We start from the raw sequence: 17,790 nt of genomic DNA on the forward strand, positions 1-17,790 counted from the left end.
TGTCCGACCACTCCTCTCACCACTGGGCCCTTGCCACTGGTGAGGTGTTTGTAGTATTACCCACCAGCTCCACTGGTGTGGTGACACTTGTTACTGATAGTACCTTGCCAGCTCCTCTGGTAAGGTCTTGCCAAACTATATAGTCACCGTGTCTGATAGTACCTTGCCAGCTCCTCTGGTAAGGTCTTGTCAAACTATACAGTCACTTATCACTGATAGTACTTTACCAGCTCCTTTGGTAAAGTCACTGTACTTCTTCGTAGCTACGTGCACTGTAGTCCCTGACCAGCCCCATTGGAAAGGTCTGGTTAAATTATACAGGCACATCTTCTGACAATACTTTGCCAGGTCCTCCGGTAAGGTTCAGTCAAACTATTAAGTACAGTCCTGCTAGGCCTCCCAGCTCCTCTGGGAGGCTCTATCTCCTATTTGTTATGTTGCACCAATCACTATCACACAGTACCTTGTGAACTATACTTGCATTATTGGTGATACTGCAGATCATCCAATAATCAGACGTCTGAATTGCAGCACCCAATCGTTACAGTCCCCCTGCCTAATGCGAATCAAATTGCTTGCCCCTCTGAGGTCAAGTTTAGAAAAAACTTGAGCTCCAGACACTTGGGAGAAGACGTCATCAATTAGGGGCATAGGGTACCGATTTTGAATGGTAATCTTGTTCAGAGCTCTATAATCAATGCAGGGACAGAGTCCACCGTCCTTTTTCTGAACAAAAAAGAAACCTGCCCGCGATTTAGAGGGACGAATAAAACCTTTCTAAAGGTTTTCTTTAATATAATTCTTCATGGCAGTTTGTTCGGGACCTGAAAGATTGTATAAATGGCCCCTGGGAGGCATAGTACCGGGTCTCAAATCAATGGGGCAATCAAACTCCCTCTGAGGTGAGAGTTAGTCAGCAGAGTGTGGGCAAAACACATCAGCATAGGCATTATACTACAGAGGAACACCCTCCACCTGAATCTCAGCAGAACACAAAGTCATTTTCTCCAAACAGTGTTCTTGACAGGCAGGAGACCTGGCCAACAGTTGCCCTGTGTTCCAGTCTATCTTGGGAGAATGTTTGCGTAACCAAGGGAGACCAAGAACTACTGTGAAGGAACACATGTTAAGCACATAAAATTGCATCTCTTCCCTATGCAGAACCCCCACGTGACAAATGAGGGGTGGAGTTTGTGAGAGCGGTTGTTTGTTCTGCAAGGGAGAATCATCTATGGCAGTTACATAGATTTGCCTCTCTATGGAAAGAACTGGAATTTTCCATTTCAAGGCCAAATCTAAATCGATGAAATTAGCTGCAGAGCCTTAATCAATAAATGCCGGAGTACAGAACACTTGATTTTCCCAAGTGATAGAACATGGTAATAACAATTTACCATTCTGTGGAGGTAAAACAGGTTTGCCCAGGGTAATACCTCCTACTACACCTAGGCGGAGAAGTTTTCAGACTTCTTACTGCAGCTTTGAATCAGATGACCCTTCTCCCCACAGTACAAACAGAGATCCTCTCTCCTTCTCCTTGTCTTCTCAGTCTCCGATAATTTGGAATGACCTATTTGCATAGGTTCATCAGAACTAGTCGAGACTGAGGGAGTAGTGAAGACAACTTTAGGAGAAACACAAGCCCTGCCCTGTTTGTGAAACCAAATTCTTCGGTCAATCTTGATGGCTAATGTGATAGCCTCATCAAGTGTTTTCGGCTCGGGGTGACTGATCATGACGTCAGCTACAGATTCAGATAACCCCGTGAGAAAACAGTCTAATAGTGCAAACTATTCCCATCTGGACGACACAGCCCACTTCCTAAATTCTGAAGCATAATCTTCAACAGAATTATGATCCTGACAAAGATTTTTTAACTTCCTCTCTGCTGTGGCTGCTATATCTGGGTCGTCATATATAACAGCCATGGCCTTAAAAAATGCCTGTACGGACCACAAAAGGCTACATTATAAAAAAATGTATAATCTATTTGGATATTTCTAGCCTTTTGTGGTTTTAATTGTTGTATTTTGTATTTTACAGACCAACATGGGAGTGATTGGAGGTAGTGAGGAGTGCCCCTTTAACCCTGCAGCGGTATGGTGAGTGCTGCGGTCTGTATACTATGTTTGTGTGCCTGGGTTGCTATGGCAATGTGGGCGGAGATGTGTCCGCATTTGCACCACCTGCCGTGATGGTGCGGGGGCTGTAGTTGCCATGCGATGTTCTGGACGCATATGATTGGTGGTGCCGGTCAGCAGGTCTAGTCATGTGATCGTATCACATGACTGTGACGTCATACCGCTTGCCTCCATGAATGGAGGCGGCGGTTTAAGAAACTATGATGTGCCCATACATGTGCAATGGTGGCAGACAGCGGGACAGCCTTATCTTCTCCTCACTGGTGAGTTTGAATTTAAAATACTTGTTGTTTATTGGTCCTTTTGGACTGTAATAGTCTCCCATCAGGTCCTCCATTATACATCTCTCATGATTGGTCATTGATCCGTGTTTGGGGCGGGTTTTGCATTATATATGTATGTTTGATGCATTGTTTTTGTATATGATCACTTAGCAACTTGACAAAGGCCGGTGAAGGCCGAAACAGCAGTCTGTTGTTGCTTATCATGTCTGCACTAATAAAGCCTTAAACATACCTCCCAACTTTTTGAGATGAGAAAGAGGGACACTTAAGTCACACCCCTGATCACGCCCCCATCACACCCCTAGTCATGAATACCATGAAGATTTAATAACAAAAATATGTTGTTTTATAATTTAAACCACACTGGTCCTTTCTATCCTGGTTCATTTTCCTTCATGTTAACATTTTAAAATTAGTAATATATCATTTTAACAGATGGGAATAAAGTTTAGAGTCAATCCAACACATTTTTCAGTAGATAAATACAAATAATTGCATAGAAAGAGGGACAAAGTCCTGAAAGAGGGACAAAGGAGGAGGAAAGAGGGACAGAGGGACAGGGCTCCCAAAGAGGGACTGTCCCTCCAAAAGAGGGACAGTTGGGAGCTATGCCTTAAAGGAGCTATAGATACTCAGCGTGGTGCCGGTCTTTTGTGTGATACTACTTGCTGTGATCTCTAGGTACCGGGTGAGGACCTTGGCACACCAGCACTTTGAATCTTTGAGCCTTGGTGGTGCTCCTGGACACTTGAGGAATAACAGTAATAATATATATCCTAAGCTAGTGTGACTCCCCGGGGTCCTGCTGGATCAAGCACAAACGGATCTGACTAAGGTCTGAGAGCTTTCACTGCGAAGTTTCAGCAACAACAGACGACGAGCCACTGACATTCTCAAGCTTAAAAACAGACAGGCAATTCCAAACCACCCACCCAGAGCAGCATGGCCAATCAGCAATGAGACCCAGCAGCCTGCTGTCAGCTGACCAGCAGATCAGCTGATCCGTCTTCTCAGCCCATAAAGTCCTGCCGATCCGTGCGCGAGCGTGCCGACCTGAGCTGATGCGCCCTTGAGAGACCTGTCCTGCCGGAGGCTGCGTGTGATGTCTGAGAGGACGCGGCAACCGCCGCGATGACGTCCGATGAGGAAGCCGCGGCCGCACTGCTTTCCGCCACTGAGGTAACACTGCTATACCTGACACTCCCACTCCGGACCGGAAACGAACCATGATTTCCTGGTATGTTACCCGCCGTGGACACCATGGTACTGAGAAAGTACCAAAGAAAGTTTATCGCACAGTTGACTTGCCCTCCCTAGCATTTTCGTTGAAGGTACTGTAGAGCCAGCAGGAATAGTAATTTAAAAAAATAGATGTAAGCTTTAACTATGGTAGAGAAAGAACCATGGAAAGTTGATAAGGCAGTCAGACATTACCTGACATCACTGAGTGAGGAAGAGCAATATCGCCATGGTGCGCACCAATCCAGCACGGCCGTCACTACACAATACAGCTGTTTGCGGTGCGTTACACAGTGAGTTTGGTCTGTCAGTGTGAAGCAGTACGCTAATTACACTACCTGATTGATGTATACACATGCAAGATGTTTTAAAGCACTTTAGGCCTGCAATTTAGCATTCAATGTGATTTCTGCCCTTAAAATGCTGCTTTGCGTCAGATCCTGATTTTTTCCCCGGGACTTTTGGTGTGTATCCCACTCCGCCATGCCCTCCTCCAGGTGTTAGACCCCTTGAAACATCTTTTCCATCACTTTTGTGGCCAGCATAAATGTTTCTAGTTTTCAAAGTTCGCCTCCCCATTGAAGTCTATTGCGGTTCGCGAAAGTTCGCTTACGGAGGTTTGCAAACCTAAAATCGGAGGTTTGGGCCATCTCTACTGCTGTTGGTGTTTATTATTACAGCCATGGTACCAACGCTAGGGACCATGGCCCGTTACATTGCCTGCTGCCACACGTCACTCCTCCTCCTGCTGCCACATTTCACCTCCTGCTGTCTGTGTTCCCACTGTCAGGGTCTGCAGAATTGTGTGCTGCTGCCATGCGCCACTAGCTATTATTACGCTACAAATTTAGGTATGCTGTTCAAGAACAAATTTTACAACAGTTGAGTTCTGTAAGGGAAAAAACATTAAGTTGGGTACAAGAGGAAGAATATGAACACAAAAAAAATGGTGGTGAAGAAGAAGAAGAAGAATAAACAAGAAATGCAAAAAAAAAAAGTTTTACATCATTTTTTTTTTTATTACACTTATTTAATAGTGATTTCCCTAAAAAAAAAAAAATTAGCTTTAAGGCCATCTGAAGTCGTGATCACGAATTCGGCCATCCGAATTCGTGATCACGAATTCGGGGTAATATCCGAATTCAATTATCAATCACAGACCGCATACAAATCGAATTCTACTGGTCGTGATCACGGCCGAACCCGAATTTGACCCGGACCCGAATTCGAATGTACTCAAATCTAATTTTGGTACATTTGAGCATCTCTGGGAGACAGTAAGAGCCCACTGGGCAACACCAATGCCAGTTGATCTCTATGCCAAACAATACAACTGCTTACCGTCTGTTACCTGCTGCACTGCCACACTACCATCTGGCTGCTACTTGCTGCATTACTGAACTGTCAGTGTGAAACTCACTTCTAACATGGCTCGCTTGCTTGTATGTGCTGAACTCACACTTTACATCCTGTGCTGTGCTGAACAATGCTTGCCTTGATGTGTTGGCTGACATGCACATTGTGATATGGTGAAACAGCCTGGTCATGAACTGCACCAGTGTTTAAAGGGGTTCTTTCGCGAAAAAAAGTAGGCAGTTAAAAAATGTGACAGATGACAGGTTTTGGGCCAGTCCATCTTTTTAAGGGGGATTCTCAGGGCTTTCTTTGTCTTCAACAGCATTTCCTGAACAGCAGTTTAACTGCCAAAATAGGAAGATACCAGCCGGCCTCCCTAATCACTTGCACACTATTATGTCAGTTAGATTTTGCAACTGTTGTTCAGGAAATGCTGGCCCAAAACCTGTCATCTGTCACATTTTTAACTGCCTACTTTTTTCGCGAAAGAACTCCTTTAAGAAGACTTCCTGTCTGTTTACCTTGATGCTGCTGAGTACGCCTTGGGCGGTGATTTAAGTGGAATTGTTGCAGGTCATCAAGAGTACCGGGTGTTTACAGCAAAGTCCCAGTGTGATTATTTGAACTGCCTTATACCTACATCACTATATGGGCTGAGTAAGCAAGGCTCCATTATACCCCTTGCATGACTGCATGATTTCCCAGGATCCTATTGGGACATTGATAATTTTTTGATGATAGCCAAAAGTTTTTACATGTGCACATGATAGATTAAGTTTTTCAGTACCCAAAGGGTTTATGGGAGTAAGGGGTCTAGGGTTCAGGGAAGAGAAGCTGGTGGGATGTGGGGATGAGTCACTGTTGCAGGATTTTTATGTCATAAATAGTGAATTTTAAATAAAGTTTTTGTATTTTTATAATCAACATTTGTATTCAGTTAGGTCATACCCCTCCTTTATTCTATCTCAGTTTTTTCTTCTTCTATTAGTAACCAACCTTTGAGATGTCCTAGCAATTGCCATGCAAGTACTTCAGCAAAATGGTATATATAATCACGAGTGGACATGCATATCCCAGCAAAAGTGTGATAATGTCAGGACCCGGCATCAGGACTATGTCAACCAATCGGAGAGTCTCCATGTGTGGGAACCTATCAGGGAGAGGCAGCGGTATGCATGACCACCCTCTACTAGTCCCTGGCCACTCACATTAGTGATGGGTCGTTCGCGAACGAGCCGGCTCTAAGAGCCGGCTCTTTGCTGCGAACGACAAGAGCCGGTTCTCAGTTTCAAAAGAGCCGATGCCTCAGTCGCCCCCCACACAGCCCTGCTTTGGTCTGTAATAAAGGGCGCTGAGGCATGCTGGGAGATGTAGTCCTCCTCTCGCAGCTTGTAGGAGTGTATTGGGCGGAGCAGAGCAGTAGCAGGAGGGATTGCACCAGTCAGAGAAGCAGTCTGGAGTTGTCATGGAGACGGGGGCGGGGCTTTTACTCCGATTCTGAGTGGTGTCTAGTGATATTTAATGAAGAGCCGATTGAGAGCCGTAAGAGCCGGCTCTTTAATGGGAGCCGATTCAGAAGAGCCGATTCTCTGAGAAGAGCCGGAATTCCCATCACTAAATCACTTAGATCGCTACTGTTCATATGCGGGTATGGGTGGAGATACGCCCCACAATGCTCATCATCCAGTTACAGCATCCTCTGTTTCCTAGGAGAGCGTTCATCATGCCTCCCTTCAATTATATACATACGAAGCGGGCGTTCTTAGCAGCAGGAGACCACGCCTCTCCTCTCCGTAGGTAACGCTATTGTATGCCCAATGATATCACACGGTACATGTTCCTATGGTAACAGCGCTAACTTGCTGGACATAGATAGTATAAAAACAGCATCATTTCTGCCTAAACACCCCAGTGAATACTGTTTACCTTAGTGCTATATTACGTTGAGGACATCCCCCACCATTACACGCTAATCCTTATAATACAGTATGTATCAATCACACATATCTCCTTGTCATATGCAAGATAAAGTATCAGACACCAGCTATAATCCAGAGCGACATACTGGTCATAGGGTGGGAATAGAAGGGGGCAGAAGTCTTCATAGGATAATAATGAACAAAATACAACCTCTAATTAATATTATATATATATATATATATATTATTCATGCATCTATGAATCAGAATAGACAACAGCCAAAGCACTGAAGTCACATATAGGCTCATAGCCATTATTATACCCACTTAACAGATATATCCAAAAATGACAGGGTCCACCAGTGTCAACTGATGTCCCCACCTGTGGTAGAAGCAAACTCAATGTATGGTCAGTTACTATGCACACTCAAATAAATGGCGTAAAAGTAAATCCCTCATATAAGCCATTAGGGGATAGAGACCGCAAACGGTAGATCCACTTTGCCTCAATCCACCATAGTTGCCTTCCCAGGAAGGAGACAGACGGCGCCTTTATACTGTCCTTTACTGCTGACCCATACACGTGGGCAACTTTCTTGGGGTTCCCATTGCATGGGCCCTGTATGTAAGTTTGGTTTTTATGCTGTTTTTACTATGAAAACTCTATATTAAACGGTTTACACTTAGAGTTGTCGTTTGTTTGTTTTTTATGATGTTTACTGATATCCATTTGTGAGATGAATCATTGCTGAATTGGTGGATCCTGGACAGACTGTTGCTTCCTGATGTCCTACCAAATTGTTGATACAACCTTATAATGTGGGTTGTCACCAGCTGGTAAGCCTCTTTCCTTTTTTTGGGTATCCATGATTGCAGAGCTGTGCCATGAACCCAATATTTATTGTGGTGGAGATTTACCTGCTCTTATTCTTTGTTGAAGACTCGTCTTTTGTTTTTGTACTCTGCGCTGATCATATATAATTTGCCTGTGTGTGAACCGTTGTTCTTCTCTCAGCAGCGGCCTGATACACATATGCAAACTTGTTCATAGGGAAAGATTAGTTAGGCTCATGTAGGCTTCTTAGCTTGCTCCTTGCTGATTCTTATTGCTAAAATAGCACCCCACAACAGCTCTTTTGAGAGCTAATCTTGTTCTTGTGATTTTTTTTCTTGACATGTCTGTTGCATAGACAGCCTTGCTAACTCATACTGTGTGTGCCACTGCCAGGCCCAGCACATTCAATGACTACCTGTGTGTGTGACAGGCAGCTGCACATTGTAATACCCAGCACAGCATATACCTACCTACCTGTTGTTCACAGTGCATCCACCTACCTACGTGAGAGCACACAGTGTCCCTGTGCCTGTCCGCTACCTGTCTGTGTGTGACAGGTGCACATTGTATACCCATCACTGCATACACCTACCTGTTGTGTTCAGTGCACCCACCTACCTATGTGAGTGCACGCAGTGTGATATACCACTCCGTGCATACCTGTTAACTGCACCTGTGGGACTGCACATTGTATTAGTCAAGTCAGTGCATACCTTTCACTTCATCCCCCCCGATATGGACACAAGGGACAAAACCGGTAGAGGTAGAGGCAGACCCAGAGGAAGGCCACCCGGCAGGTCTGTGCGAGGTCGTGTTGATGTGATTTTGTGCAGCCCTGGACCAAAGTATAGTGCTCAGAAGAAGGCACGTTCCATCAACTCTCAAGATTGTCAAGACATGGTTGACTATTTAACACAGAACACCTCATCTTCCGCAGCCACCAGCGCTACTACAAGCACCACATCCATTGCATTTGACACTTCGCAGGAGTTAATTGTTGGGGAATTAACTGATTCACAGCCATTATTGTTACAACCAGATGAAGGCGCTAAGCAAGTTACACCACCTCATATGTCTGAATTAGGCAGCGACACTATGGATGTAACGTGTGAAGATGATGAAGTACCTGCTGTTGGTGCAATTTTTGAGGTGTCTCAGGCAAGCGAAGCTGGGCAGGATGATTATGATGACGATGATATGGATCCCACATATGTTCCCAATAGAGGAGATGAACAGGGGGACAGTTCAGAGGGGGAGTCAGAGGAGTAGGAGGAGATGAGTTGCTAGAAGAAGCAGTGGGAGCTCATCGTCAGAAACTGCTGGTGGCAGTGTCCGGCGGCATGTATCGCCACCTATGTACAGCCAGCCAACATGCCCTTCAATGTCAGCTGCTGATACCACTATAGTGCCATCACCCCAGGGGGGCTCAACGGTTTGGAAATTTGTTAATGTGTCTGCCTCAGATTGGAGCAATGCCATCTGTTGTCTCTGCCTCCAAAAATTGAGCCGTGGAAAGGCCAACACTCATGTAGAGACAAGTGCCTTACGAAGGCACATGGAGAAGAGGCTCAAACTGCAATTGGAAGAGCACCTGAGCAAAAGCAGCACACAAAAGAAAAGCCACCCTCCTTCTACTCTTCCTCCTTCAGGTGCAGCATCTTCAGCCGCTTTCTCCCTTGCACCTTCACAGCCACCCTCCTCCACACCACCTCTGCCCTTGAGCGATTCCTGCTCCTCTGTCCACAGCAGCCAGGTGACCGTGAAGGAAATCTTTGAGCGGAAGAAGCCAATTTCTGCCAGTCACCCCCTTGCCCGGCGTCTGACAGCTGGCGTGGTGGAACTGTTAGCTCGCCAGCTGTTACCATACAAGCTGGTGGACACTGAGGCCTTCCGTAAATTTGTGGCCATTGGGACACCGCAGTGGAAGATGCCATGCCGCAATTATTTCTCTAAAAAGGCGATACCCAAACTGTACCGTGAAGTTGAGAGGCGAGCGGTGTCATCTCTGGCACACAGTGTTGGGTCAAGGGTCCACCTGACCACGGATGCTTAGTCTGCCAAGCACGGTCAGGGACACTACATTACTTACACAGCCTATTGGGTCAACCTGGTGACCGATGGCAAGCAGGGAGTACATGGCTGTGCAGCGGACCAACTTGTGACACCTCCACGGCTTGCAGGCAGGCCTCCTGCTACCTCCTCTCCTCCTGCTACATCCTCTTCACTATCATCCTCCTCCTTGGCTGAGTGGCAGTCCAACTCTACTGGTGCTGCGATCTCCTCTCCAGCTACACAGACCCAGCTGCCCAGGGCCTATGCTGCATGCCAGGTACGACAGTGTCACACCATCTTAGACATGTCTTGCCTCAAAGCGGAGAGTCACACTGGACCAGCTCTCCTGGCTGCTCTGAATCAACAGGTGGATCAGTGGCTGACCCCGCACCAGCTGGAGATCGGCAACGTGGTGTGTGACAACGGCAGCAATCTTCTTTCCGTTTTGAATTTGGGAAAGCTGACACATGTACCCTGCATGGCACATGTGCTGAATCTAGTCATTCAAAGATTTGTGTCAAAGTACCCAGGCTTAGAGGACATCCTGAAGCAGGCCAGGAAGTTGTGTGGGCATTTCAGGCGGTCTTACACAGCCATGGCACGCTTTGCGGACATTCAGCGGAGAAACAACTTGCCGGTGAGACGCTTGATATGTGATAGCCGACTCCCTGGAATTCGGCGCTGGTCATGTTCTCTTTACTGCTAGAACAGGAGAAAGCCGTCACCCAGTACCTTTACAATTTCAGTAGAAGGACACAATCTGGGGAGATGGGGATGTTCTGGCACAACAACTGGACACTGATGCGAAATGCATGCAGGCTCATGTGGCCGTTTGAGGAGGTGACCAACCTGGGGAGTCGCAGTGAAGGCACCATCAGCGACTTGATCCCGTAAGCTTACTTCCTGGAGTGTGCCGTGCGTAGAGTTGTGGATCAAGCTGTGGAGGAGCGTGAAGAGGAACAGTTATGGCAGGAACAGTTATGGGAGCAATTTACATCAGAATCAGAGGTTTCCTCAACACCTGCGGCAGCACAGAGGGGGAAGGAGGAGGAAGAGTCGTGTGAGGAAGAGGAGTCAGACTCGGATGGAGGAGGCGGCGGCAGAAGAACAACCGCAGCAGCCGTTGCAGGGGGCTTGTGCTGCTCGACGTTCCTGTGGTATTGTTCGTGGCTGGGGAGAGGAGGACGACTTACCTGACATCACTGAGGAAGAGCAAGAGGAGATGGATAGTACGTCTGCATCCAACTTTGTGAAGATGTCGTCTTTCATGCTGTCCAGCCTGTTGAGGGACCCCCGTATAAAAAAAAAACTCAAGGGGAATGAGCTGTACTCGGTGGCCACGCTACTAGACCCTCGATATAGGCACAAAGTGGCGGACATGTTACCAACTCACCAGAAGGCAGAAAGGATGCAGCACATGCAGAACAAGCTGGCAACTATACTTTACAATGCGTTTAAGGGTGATGTCACGGCACAACGCAATAAAGGTACCACTGCCAGTAATCCTTCTCCCATTTCCACGCAGGCAAGGACAGGACGCTCCAGTGATCTCATGGTGATGTCGGACATGTGGACATTCTTTAGTCCAACGCCTCGACTTAGCGCTTCTGGATTCACCCTCCACCAATGCCTGGACCGGCAGGTAGCCGACTACCTGGCCTTAAGTGTGGATGTAGACACTGTGAGCAGCAATGATCCCTTGGACTACTAGGTGCGCAGGCTTGGACTACTAGGTGCGCAGAGCTGTCTCAATTTGCCATCCAACTTCTGTCAGAAAGGACCTTCAGCGCAGCTGGAGGCATTGTCACCAAGAAGAGAAGTCACCTAAGTCACAAAAGTGTTCAGTACATCACCTTTATCAAAATGAATTAAGCCTGGATCCCGGAGGGCTACTTCCCGCTCAAAGACTAAGTCAGTCCCCACACACAGCATCTCTGCCTGCAGGCCATGTGACTGGCTGCCTGCCCCAAGACTAAGTCGTTCCCCACACAGCACCTCTGCCCGCAGGCCGCTTGACTGCCTTCTTCGCCACCACCAACAGGGTCCAGGAGGATTCCTGAATTTTTTAGCTATAATAATTTTTCTGGTGCGTGTACATGCCGGCTTAATTTTTCTGGCTGCATTGCAGCTGCAACAACAAAACAAAAGGCATGTACATGTGCTCATTCCCCTTCATGATCATTAACCTTGCCACGGTGAAGGGGCTTGTGTATCACAATGAAGCAATGACCGCCGGCTATATGAGTGTCTCGGGGGGTGGCACACCAAAGATAATAAGGTCGTTGCTTCATTGTGGACAGTCCAATTTTGATCAGCTGGACAGTCACAGTTGTTCTATCATTGAGCTACCACAACCCGGCGACCATATGGGCTTGAAAACCGCCACGGCCTGCAGTCTGGCCATGGTGCGCACTAGCACGGCTGTCACTACACAAACAGCTGTTTGCGGTGTGTTACACAGTGAGTTTGGTGTGTCAGTGTAAAGCAGTTCTCTAATTACACTCCCTGATTGATGTATACACATAAAAGATGTTTTTAAAGCACTTTAGGCCTGCAATTTAGCATTTAATGTGATTTCTGCGCTTAAAACACTGCTTTGCGTCCAATCCAGATTTTTTCCCCGGGACTTTTGGCGTGTATCCCACTCCGCCATGCCCCTCCAGGTGTTAGACCCCTTGAAACATCTTCTCCATAACTTTTGTGGCCAGCATAAATGTTTGTAGTTTTCAAACTTTGCCTCCCCATTGAAGTCTACTGCGGTCTAAATCGGAGGTTCGGGCCATTTCTAAGACTGCCCCTCTAGTACCACAATTCATGAAGGAATACATTTAAAACTTCTGATGGTTCTTGGGGTCCACAAAGAATTTCAACGGGGCTACATTTCTGCAGGCCTTACAATGGCCACATCAATACATGCCCTTTGGAGGATCGGGCAACCACGTACCTCCAGATCGCTTTTTTTCTGTGTATAGGGTATGTACCAAGTGATCTTTCAGATTTTTAGACCTACGGTATGTGATTTGTAGGTTCTGGGGGAGGATCACCCGAAGGTCATTATCCTGTAACAGGGTAGACCAATCTCTTTTTAAGATCCGGTATACATCATCCGATTGGGATGAGAATGTCGTGATAACCCTGCATTTGTGGAAACTGGGGAATGATCATTTATCAACAAGAAAAGTAATAGTGATTTTAACTTTTGGATTGCCTGGTTAGCATCCTAATTACTTGTTTTGCAGATAAAAATACAGAATTGATTTTATGCCCGACAGTTACACTTTAAGAAGGCAAATCTTTGTTTTGCATAGCGTTTTAGTAAGAGGCCTTTTTGGTCTTTTTTAGGCCTTTACGCTCCTACGAGTTCTGGTTTACCATGAGCTTGCTGGGCAAACTGTAACTCTGGGTGTTTCAAGTCCTACACCATAGAGCAACATTAATCCATGCTATGCACTGATGAGGACCAAGCAGACTGTATGCCTGTTGAATTACTGTGGCACTGTACATTTAACAAGCTATAATGGAGATTTTACTATATTTGCCTGCTGTCACTTTAAAGAGAACCAGAGATGAAGCACCCTCTTGTATTTTACCTTATAAATCAGTGGGAACCTGACAGTAAACACCTAATCTGCTCTTTGTTTTATTGTTCTCTGTTTAATCTGACTGTTATCACCTCTAATAAGAAATCCCGACTGAGCACTCAGTCTAGCTTTGCTACGGAAAGGTTATAGCTTAGTCTGTCTTCTCTGGTGTCTTTTCAAGCCCAAGCATGCCCCCTTGCGGCTCTGCTATAATGACTCAGCTATAATTATTCCCTGCAAAGCCAGACTGAATGCTCAGTCCGGGATTCTTATCACAGCTGATAACAGACACTTTTAGCAGTGAGGATGAAACAAAGAGCATGGTAAGTGTTTTCTCTAATGTTCTTACTGATATATATGGTAAAATACACAAGGGTGCTTCGTCTCTGGTTCCCTGTAACTGCTATTTTCTGGAAAAACCACAAAGTATTTTGGATTTTTTTAATGTTTTCCTTATTGCCACTGTTCCACACATCCCTAGTAAATTTGGTGGAGCATAATTTCATTGTACAGTATGCTTCACTGTATAGTAGCCAGTGGTGCTCGGATACAATCTGTGATCATGGCATAGCAGTGATTCACAGTGATTTCGATATTGTGATCCAAATCTATGATCGTTCAGCGATCACGGGTTTCAATCACGGATTCGGCCATTGGTAAGGGGATTTTGCCGTGATCACATCGAATCCATGACTAGGGGAAATGACATCACTGGGCCAATCAGAGGCCCTCAACGTAGGCTGTGCTAGAGGTGAGCGTGGTTATGCAGGCTCAGAGGCAGGGGTGCCTCTAGCCATTTTGTCACTCCAGGCGATAAAAACCTGTGGCGCCTTTCCCCTTCCCCCGTGGCGACCCCCCCTCATGAAAATAATCGTAATGCGGCAATGTTTCACCAAAAAAATAATCGTAATGCAGCAGGGTTTGACCAGAAAATATTCATAATGCAGTAGCAGTTCACCAGAAAATAATCGTAATGCGGCATCGTTTCACCAGAAAAAGATCGTAATGCGACAGTGTTTCACCAGAAAATAATCGTAATGCGTCAGCGTTTCACTAGAAATTACACGTTGTGTGACAGCGTTTCACCAGAAAAATACATGCAAATGCGTCAATGTTTCACCAGAAAGTACAGAATGCGAGCAGTGTTTCACCAAAAAAATGCACGTAATTTGGGCAGCATTTCACCATAAAATATACATAGGCAGGACTTCACTTTCATGAGGCACCACGGGAGACAGATGGAGGCACAAAGGGTCACAGAAGGAGCCAGAGGTGGCACAGGGGGACTGAAGGAGACACATGGAGACAGAAGGCACATGGAGACAGAAGGATGCACAAAGGGAGACAGGAGGCATAAAGGGAAACAGAAGGACAAATAGGGGGTCAGACATGGCACAAGGGACTAAAGGAGGCACAAGGAGACAGAAGGAGGCACAAAGGGGGAGAAAATGATGCACCAGGCACAGGGGAAACAGTGGCAGCTGCCTGCAACTTACGCTAAGCAGATGCAGCAGAAGCAAGTAATAGAACACCCATGGGGTGGGGCTTAGCTCAGGGGGCAGGGCTTAATCCAGCAACATGGCGCCCCCTGGACCAATGGCACTCTAGGCAAAGGCCTGTACTGCCTATGCCTAAATGCGCCCCTGCTCACAGGGGAAAATTATAAACAAATACCAAAGGATGAGCAGCACTCAGCAATGGAGATCCCCCAATCTCCATAAGAAATATATAAATACAGAGGGGCTGCAGCACACAACAAAAAAACAGCGACAGGGGCTCTTGGTTATGCTTTAACGCACTTAAGGTCACCAACCATGCCGAAGTGTCCCCAATCTGATGAGTCTTACTCTAACCATGCAATGCTAGTTTTTAGTTAGTTGTAGTCTCTCAGTGTAGTCAGTGAAATTGTACTGTGCCAGCGTGCAGCCAGTTACTTAGCAGCACGTAGTGCAGACAGGCACGCGTGTTCACTCACTTTACTGCTCTATTACTCTATTAAATATTTATTCTTTTCTGTCTAAAAAATAAATTTAAAGCTAACTTGTACTCACTCAGTGTAGTCAGTGACATTGCATTTACTTGTGCGTAGTGCAGGCAGGCATGCATTCCCTCATTTTACTGCTCTATTACTGTATTGAGTATTTTCGCTGTGCGCGCATTTTTTTTTTCAAACAGAAAATAAAAATAAAACAAGGAATAAAGCCCCCTGTTATATTCTGTCTGTCCCCACACACATATTATTGACTGTAAAAAGCAGCACACTTTCCACCTTCAAATATTGTGCATAGACAATGTCTGCCAGGGGCCGTGGCAGGAGGAGTGCCATAGCCGTGTTTGGGACTGGTCCAATGCCAGGGAGAGGGCGCTCAGCTGTAGGGGATGCAGCAGAGAGGTGTCCATCAGCAGCACAGCGGACGCCATTGGCAAACATTTTCAGCAACTTGGGTCACCATTCAGGAGAGTCACTCACAGGCATTGATGGAGAGACCAGCCAGTCCTCCTTAGCCTCCTCAGCTTCCCCTGCAGGACATCGGCAGACCCTGCTGAGCTACAGCTTTTAAGGTTTGACCAAGCTTCTACCTCTTGGCCACAGGCACATCTGGAAGCTGAACAGCTTGCTGGCCCGTGCCATGTGTTCCCATCTCCTTCTGTACTCCCTGGTGCTGGAGGGGAGTGATATGCGCGTTCTGCTCCAGTTTGGGATCTCAGAGTGGCAAATTCCCAGCTACTTTGCAAGGAACGCCATCCCAGCTCTGCACAAGTTTGTGGTGGCAAAGATGGCCTGTTCGCTCAACCACGCCATGGGCGAGCGGGTCTATATCCCTATGGACTCGTGGAGCAGCCGATTTGGGACAGGCCGCTACCAGTCCTTTACCACGCACAGGGTGACAGTGGTGGAAGGGGGTGAGAAGAACACAGCAGCAGCAGGCCAGCTGGTGGTGCCATCACACAGTATCAGGAGGGATACAGCATGCTCCTCTGATCCCATTCCCTCCACATCCCGCAGCAAGCAAGCCCGCCTCAGCAGCAGCCAAAAGTCTCACCACTTGCAAGCGTTGCTGAAATTGGTCAGCCTGTGGAAGGATAAACTGACGGTGTCCACATCCTGGCCGCCCCCAGGGAGCAGGAGCAGAGGTGGCTGACCCCCAGAGGCCTCAAAGTAGGTTACGTGGCATCAGATAATGGGGCCAACCTGGTGACCGCACTGCACCTGGGAGAGCTCGAGCACATCCCCTGCTTGGCCCACGTCCTGAACTTGTGCAGTGCTTCCTGCACACCTACCCGGGGATGAACCAGTTGCTGGAAGATGCACGGAAGCTAATGCGCCATTTTCACCGCTCTGCCACTGCCTCTGCAACCCTGGCTGACCTGCAGCAGATCATGGGCCTGCCATCACACTGCCTGATCACAGATGTCCCAACTCACTGGAACTCGACCCTAGCGATGTTTGAGTGGCTGTGGCAGCACAGGACGGCACTTCACAGGTACATGTGTAAGGCAAAGGTCTACGACAGCACCACTAACCTGCAGGTGATCTCCACGGCTCAGTGGAAACACATGCAGCAAACATGCCTGGTCTTGGCACCCTTCCTGCAGGGATCCAAGATGGTGAGCCGGGTGTGGGCTTCCATCTGTGTGTGCCCCGGTTTACCTGCTGGACAGGGCACTGTGTGAGCTGATGGAAGAGGGGGATGCATCCCTAAGCCAGCTGGATTAGGAGCTGTTGGCAGCACAGCCCAGCTCACAGGAGGAGGATGAAAACTTACAGGTAGTGGAGGAGGAGTTGGAGGTCCCTAACCTGGATGCTGAGGGTGAGCAGCAGAGTGCCGCTGCCGTTGTCCAGGGGTGGTGGTTTCAGGAGGACACGGTGCAGGAAGAGGACAGGCATGTTCTCTTGGGGGACGACAATGAAGATGTGGCTGCCAATGCCAGCCTCTTCCCCATGGCTGCGCACATGTTGCACTGCCTTTGTAGGGACCCCCAGGTGATTCATATGCGTGAAAGGGAAGATAGCTGGATCACCTTGATCCTGGAACCACGTGTGAAGGGGAAGCTGGGACAGTTCGTTCTGCCATACAGCACTGAGCATCGCACAAGGGAGTTGCAGGAAACCCGTGTGTGCAGACTGCAGAAAACATTCCTCCAGCCTTCCACCCCTGCTGTTGCTGTTCCGCCAACCCAGCAACAGGTGCCTGCGACCACCAGCAGCAGACGTTTACAAAAACAATATGAAACCATGGTTAAAAGACAGAATACTGAATCTGTTAGATAAATGAATACTCTGAGTGATGATGAGAAAATAGATCTGCCCTCCGAGGAGGGTATGGACACAACAAATTCTGGGCAAAAGAATACATCCTAATGTTGTTTCTGTCTTGTGTT

Source organism: Hyperolius riggenbachi, chromosome 7 (genome assembly GCF_040937935.1).
Source record: "Hyperolius riggenbachi isolate aHypRig1 chromosome 7, aHypRig1.pri, whole genome shotgun sequence".
NCBI lineage: Eukaryota > Metazoa > Chordata > Amphibia > Anura > Hyperoliidae > Hyperolius > Hyperolius riggenbachi.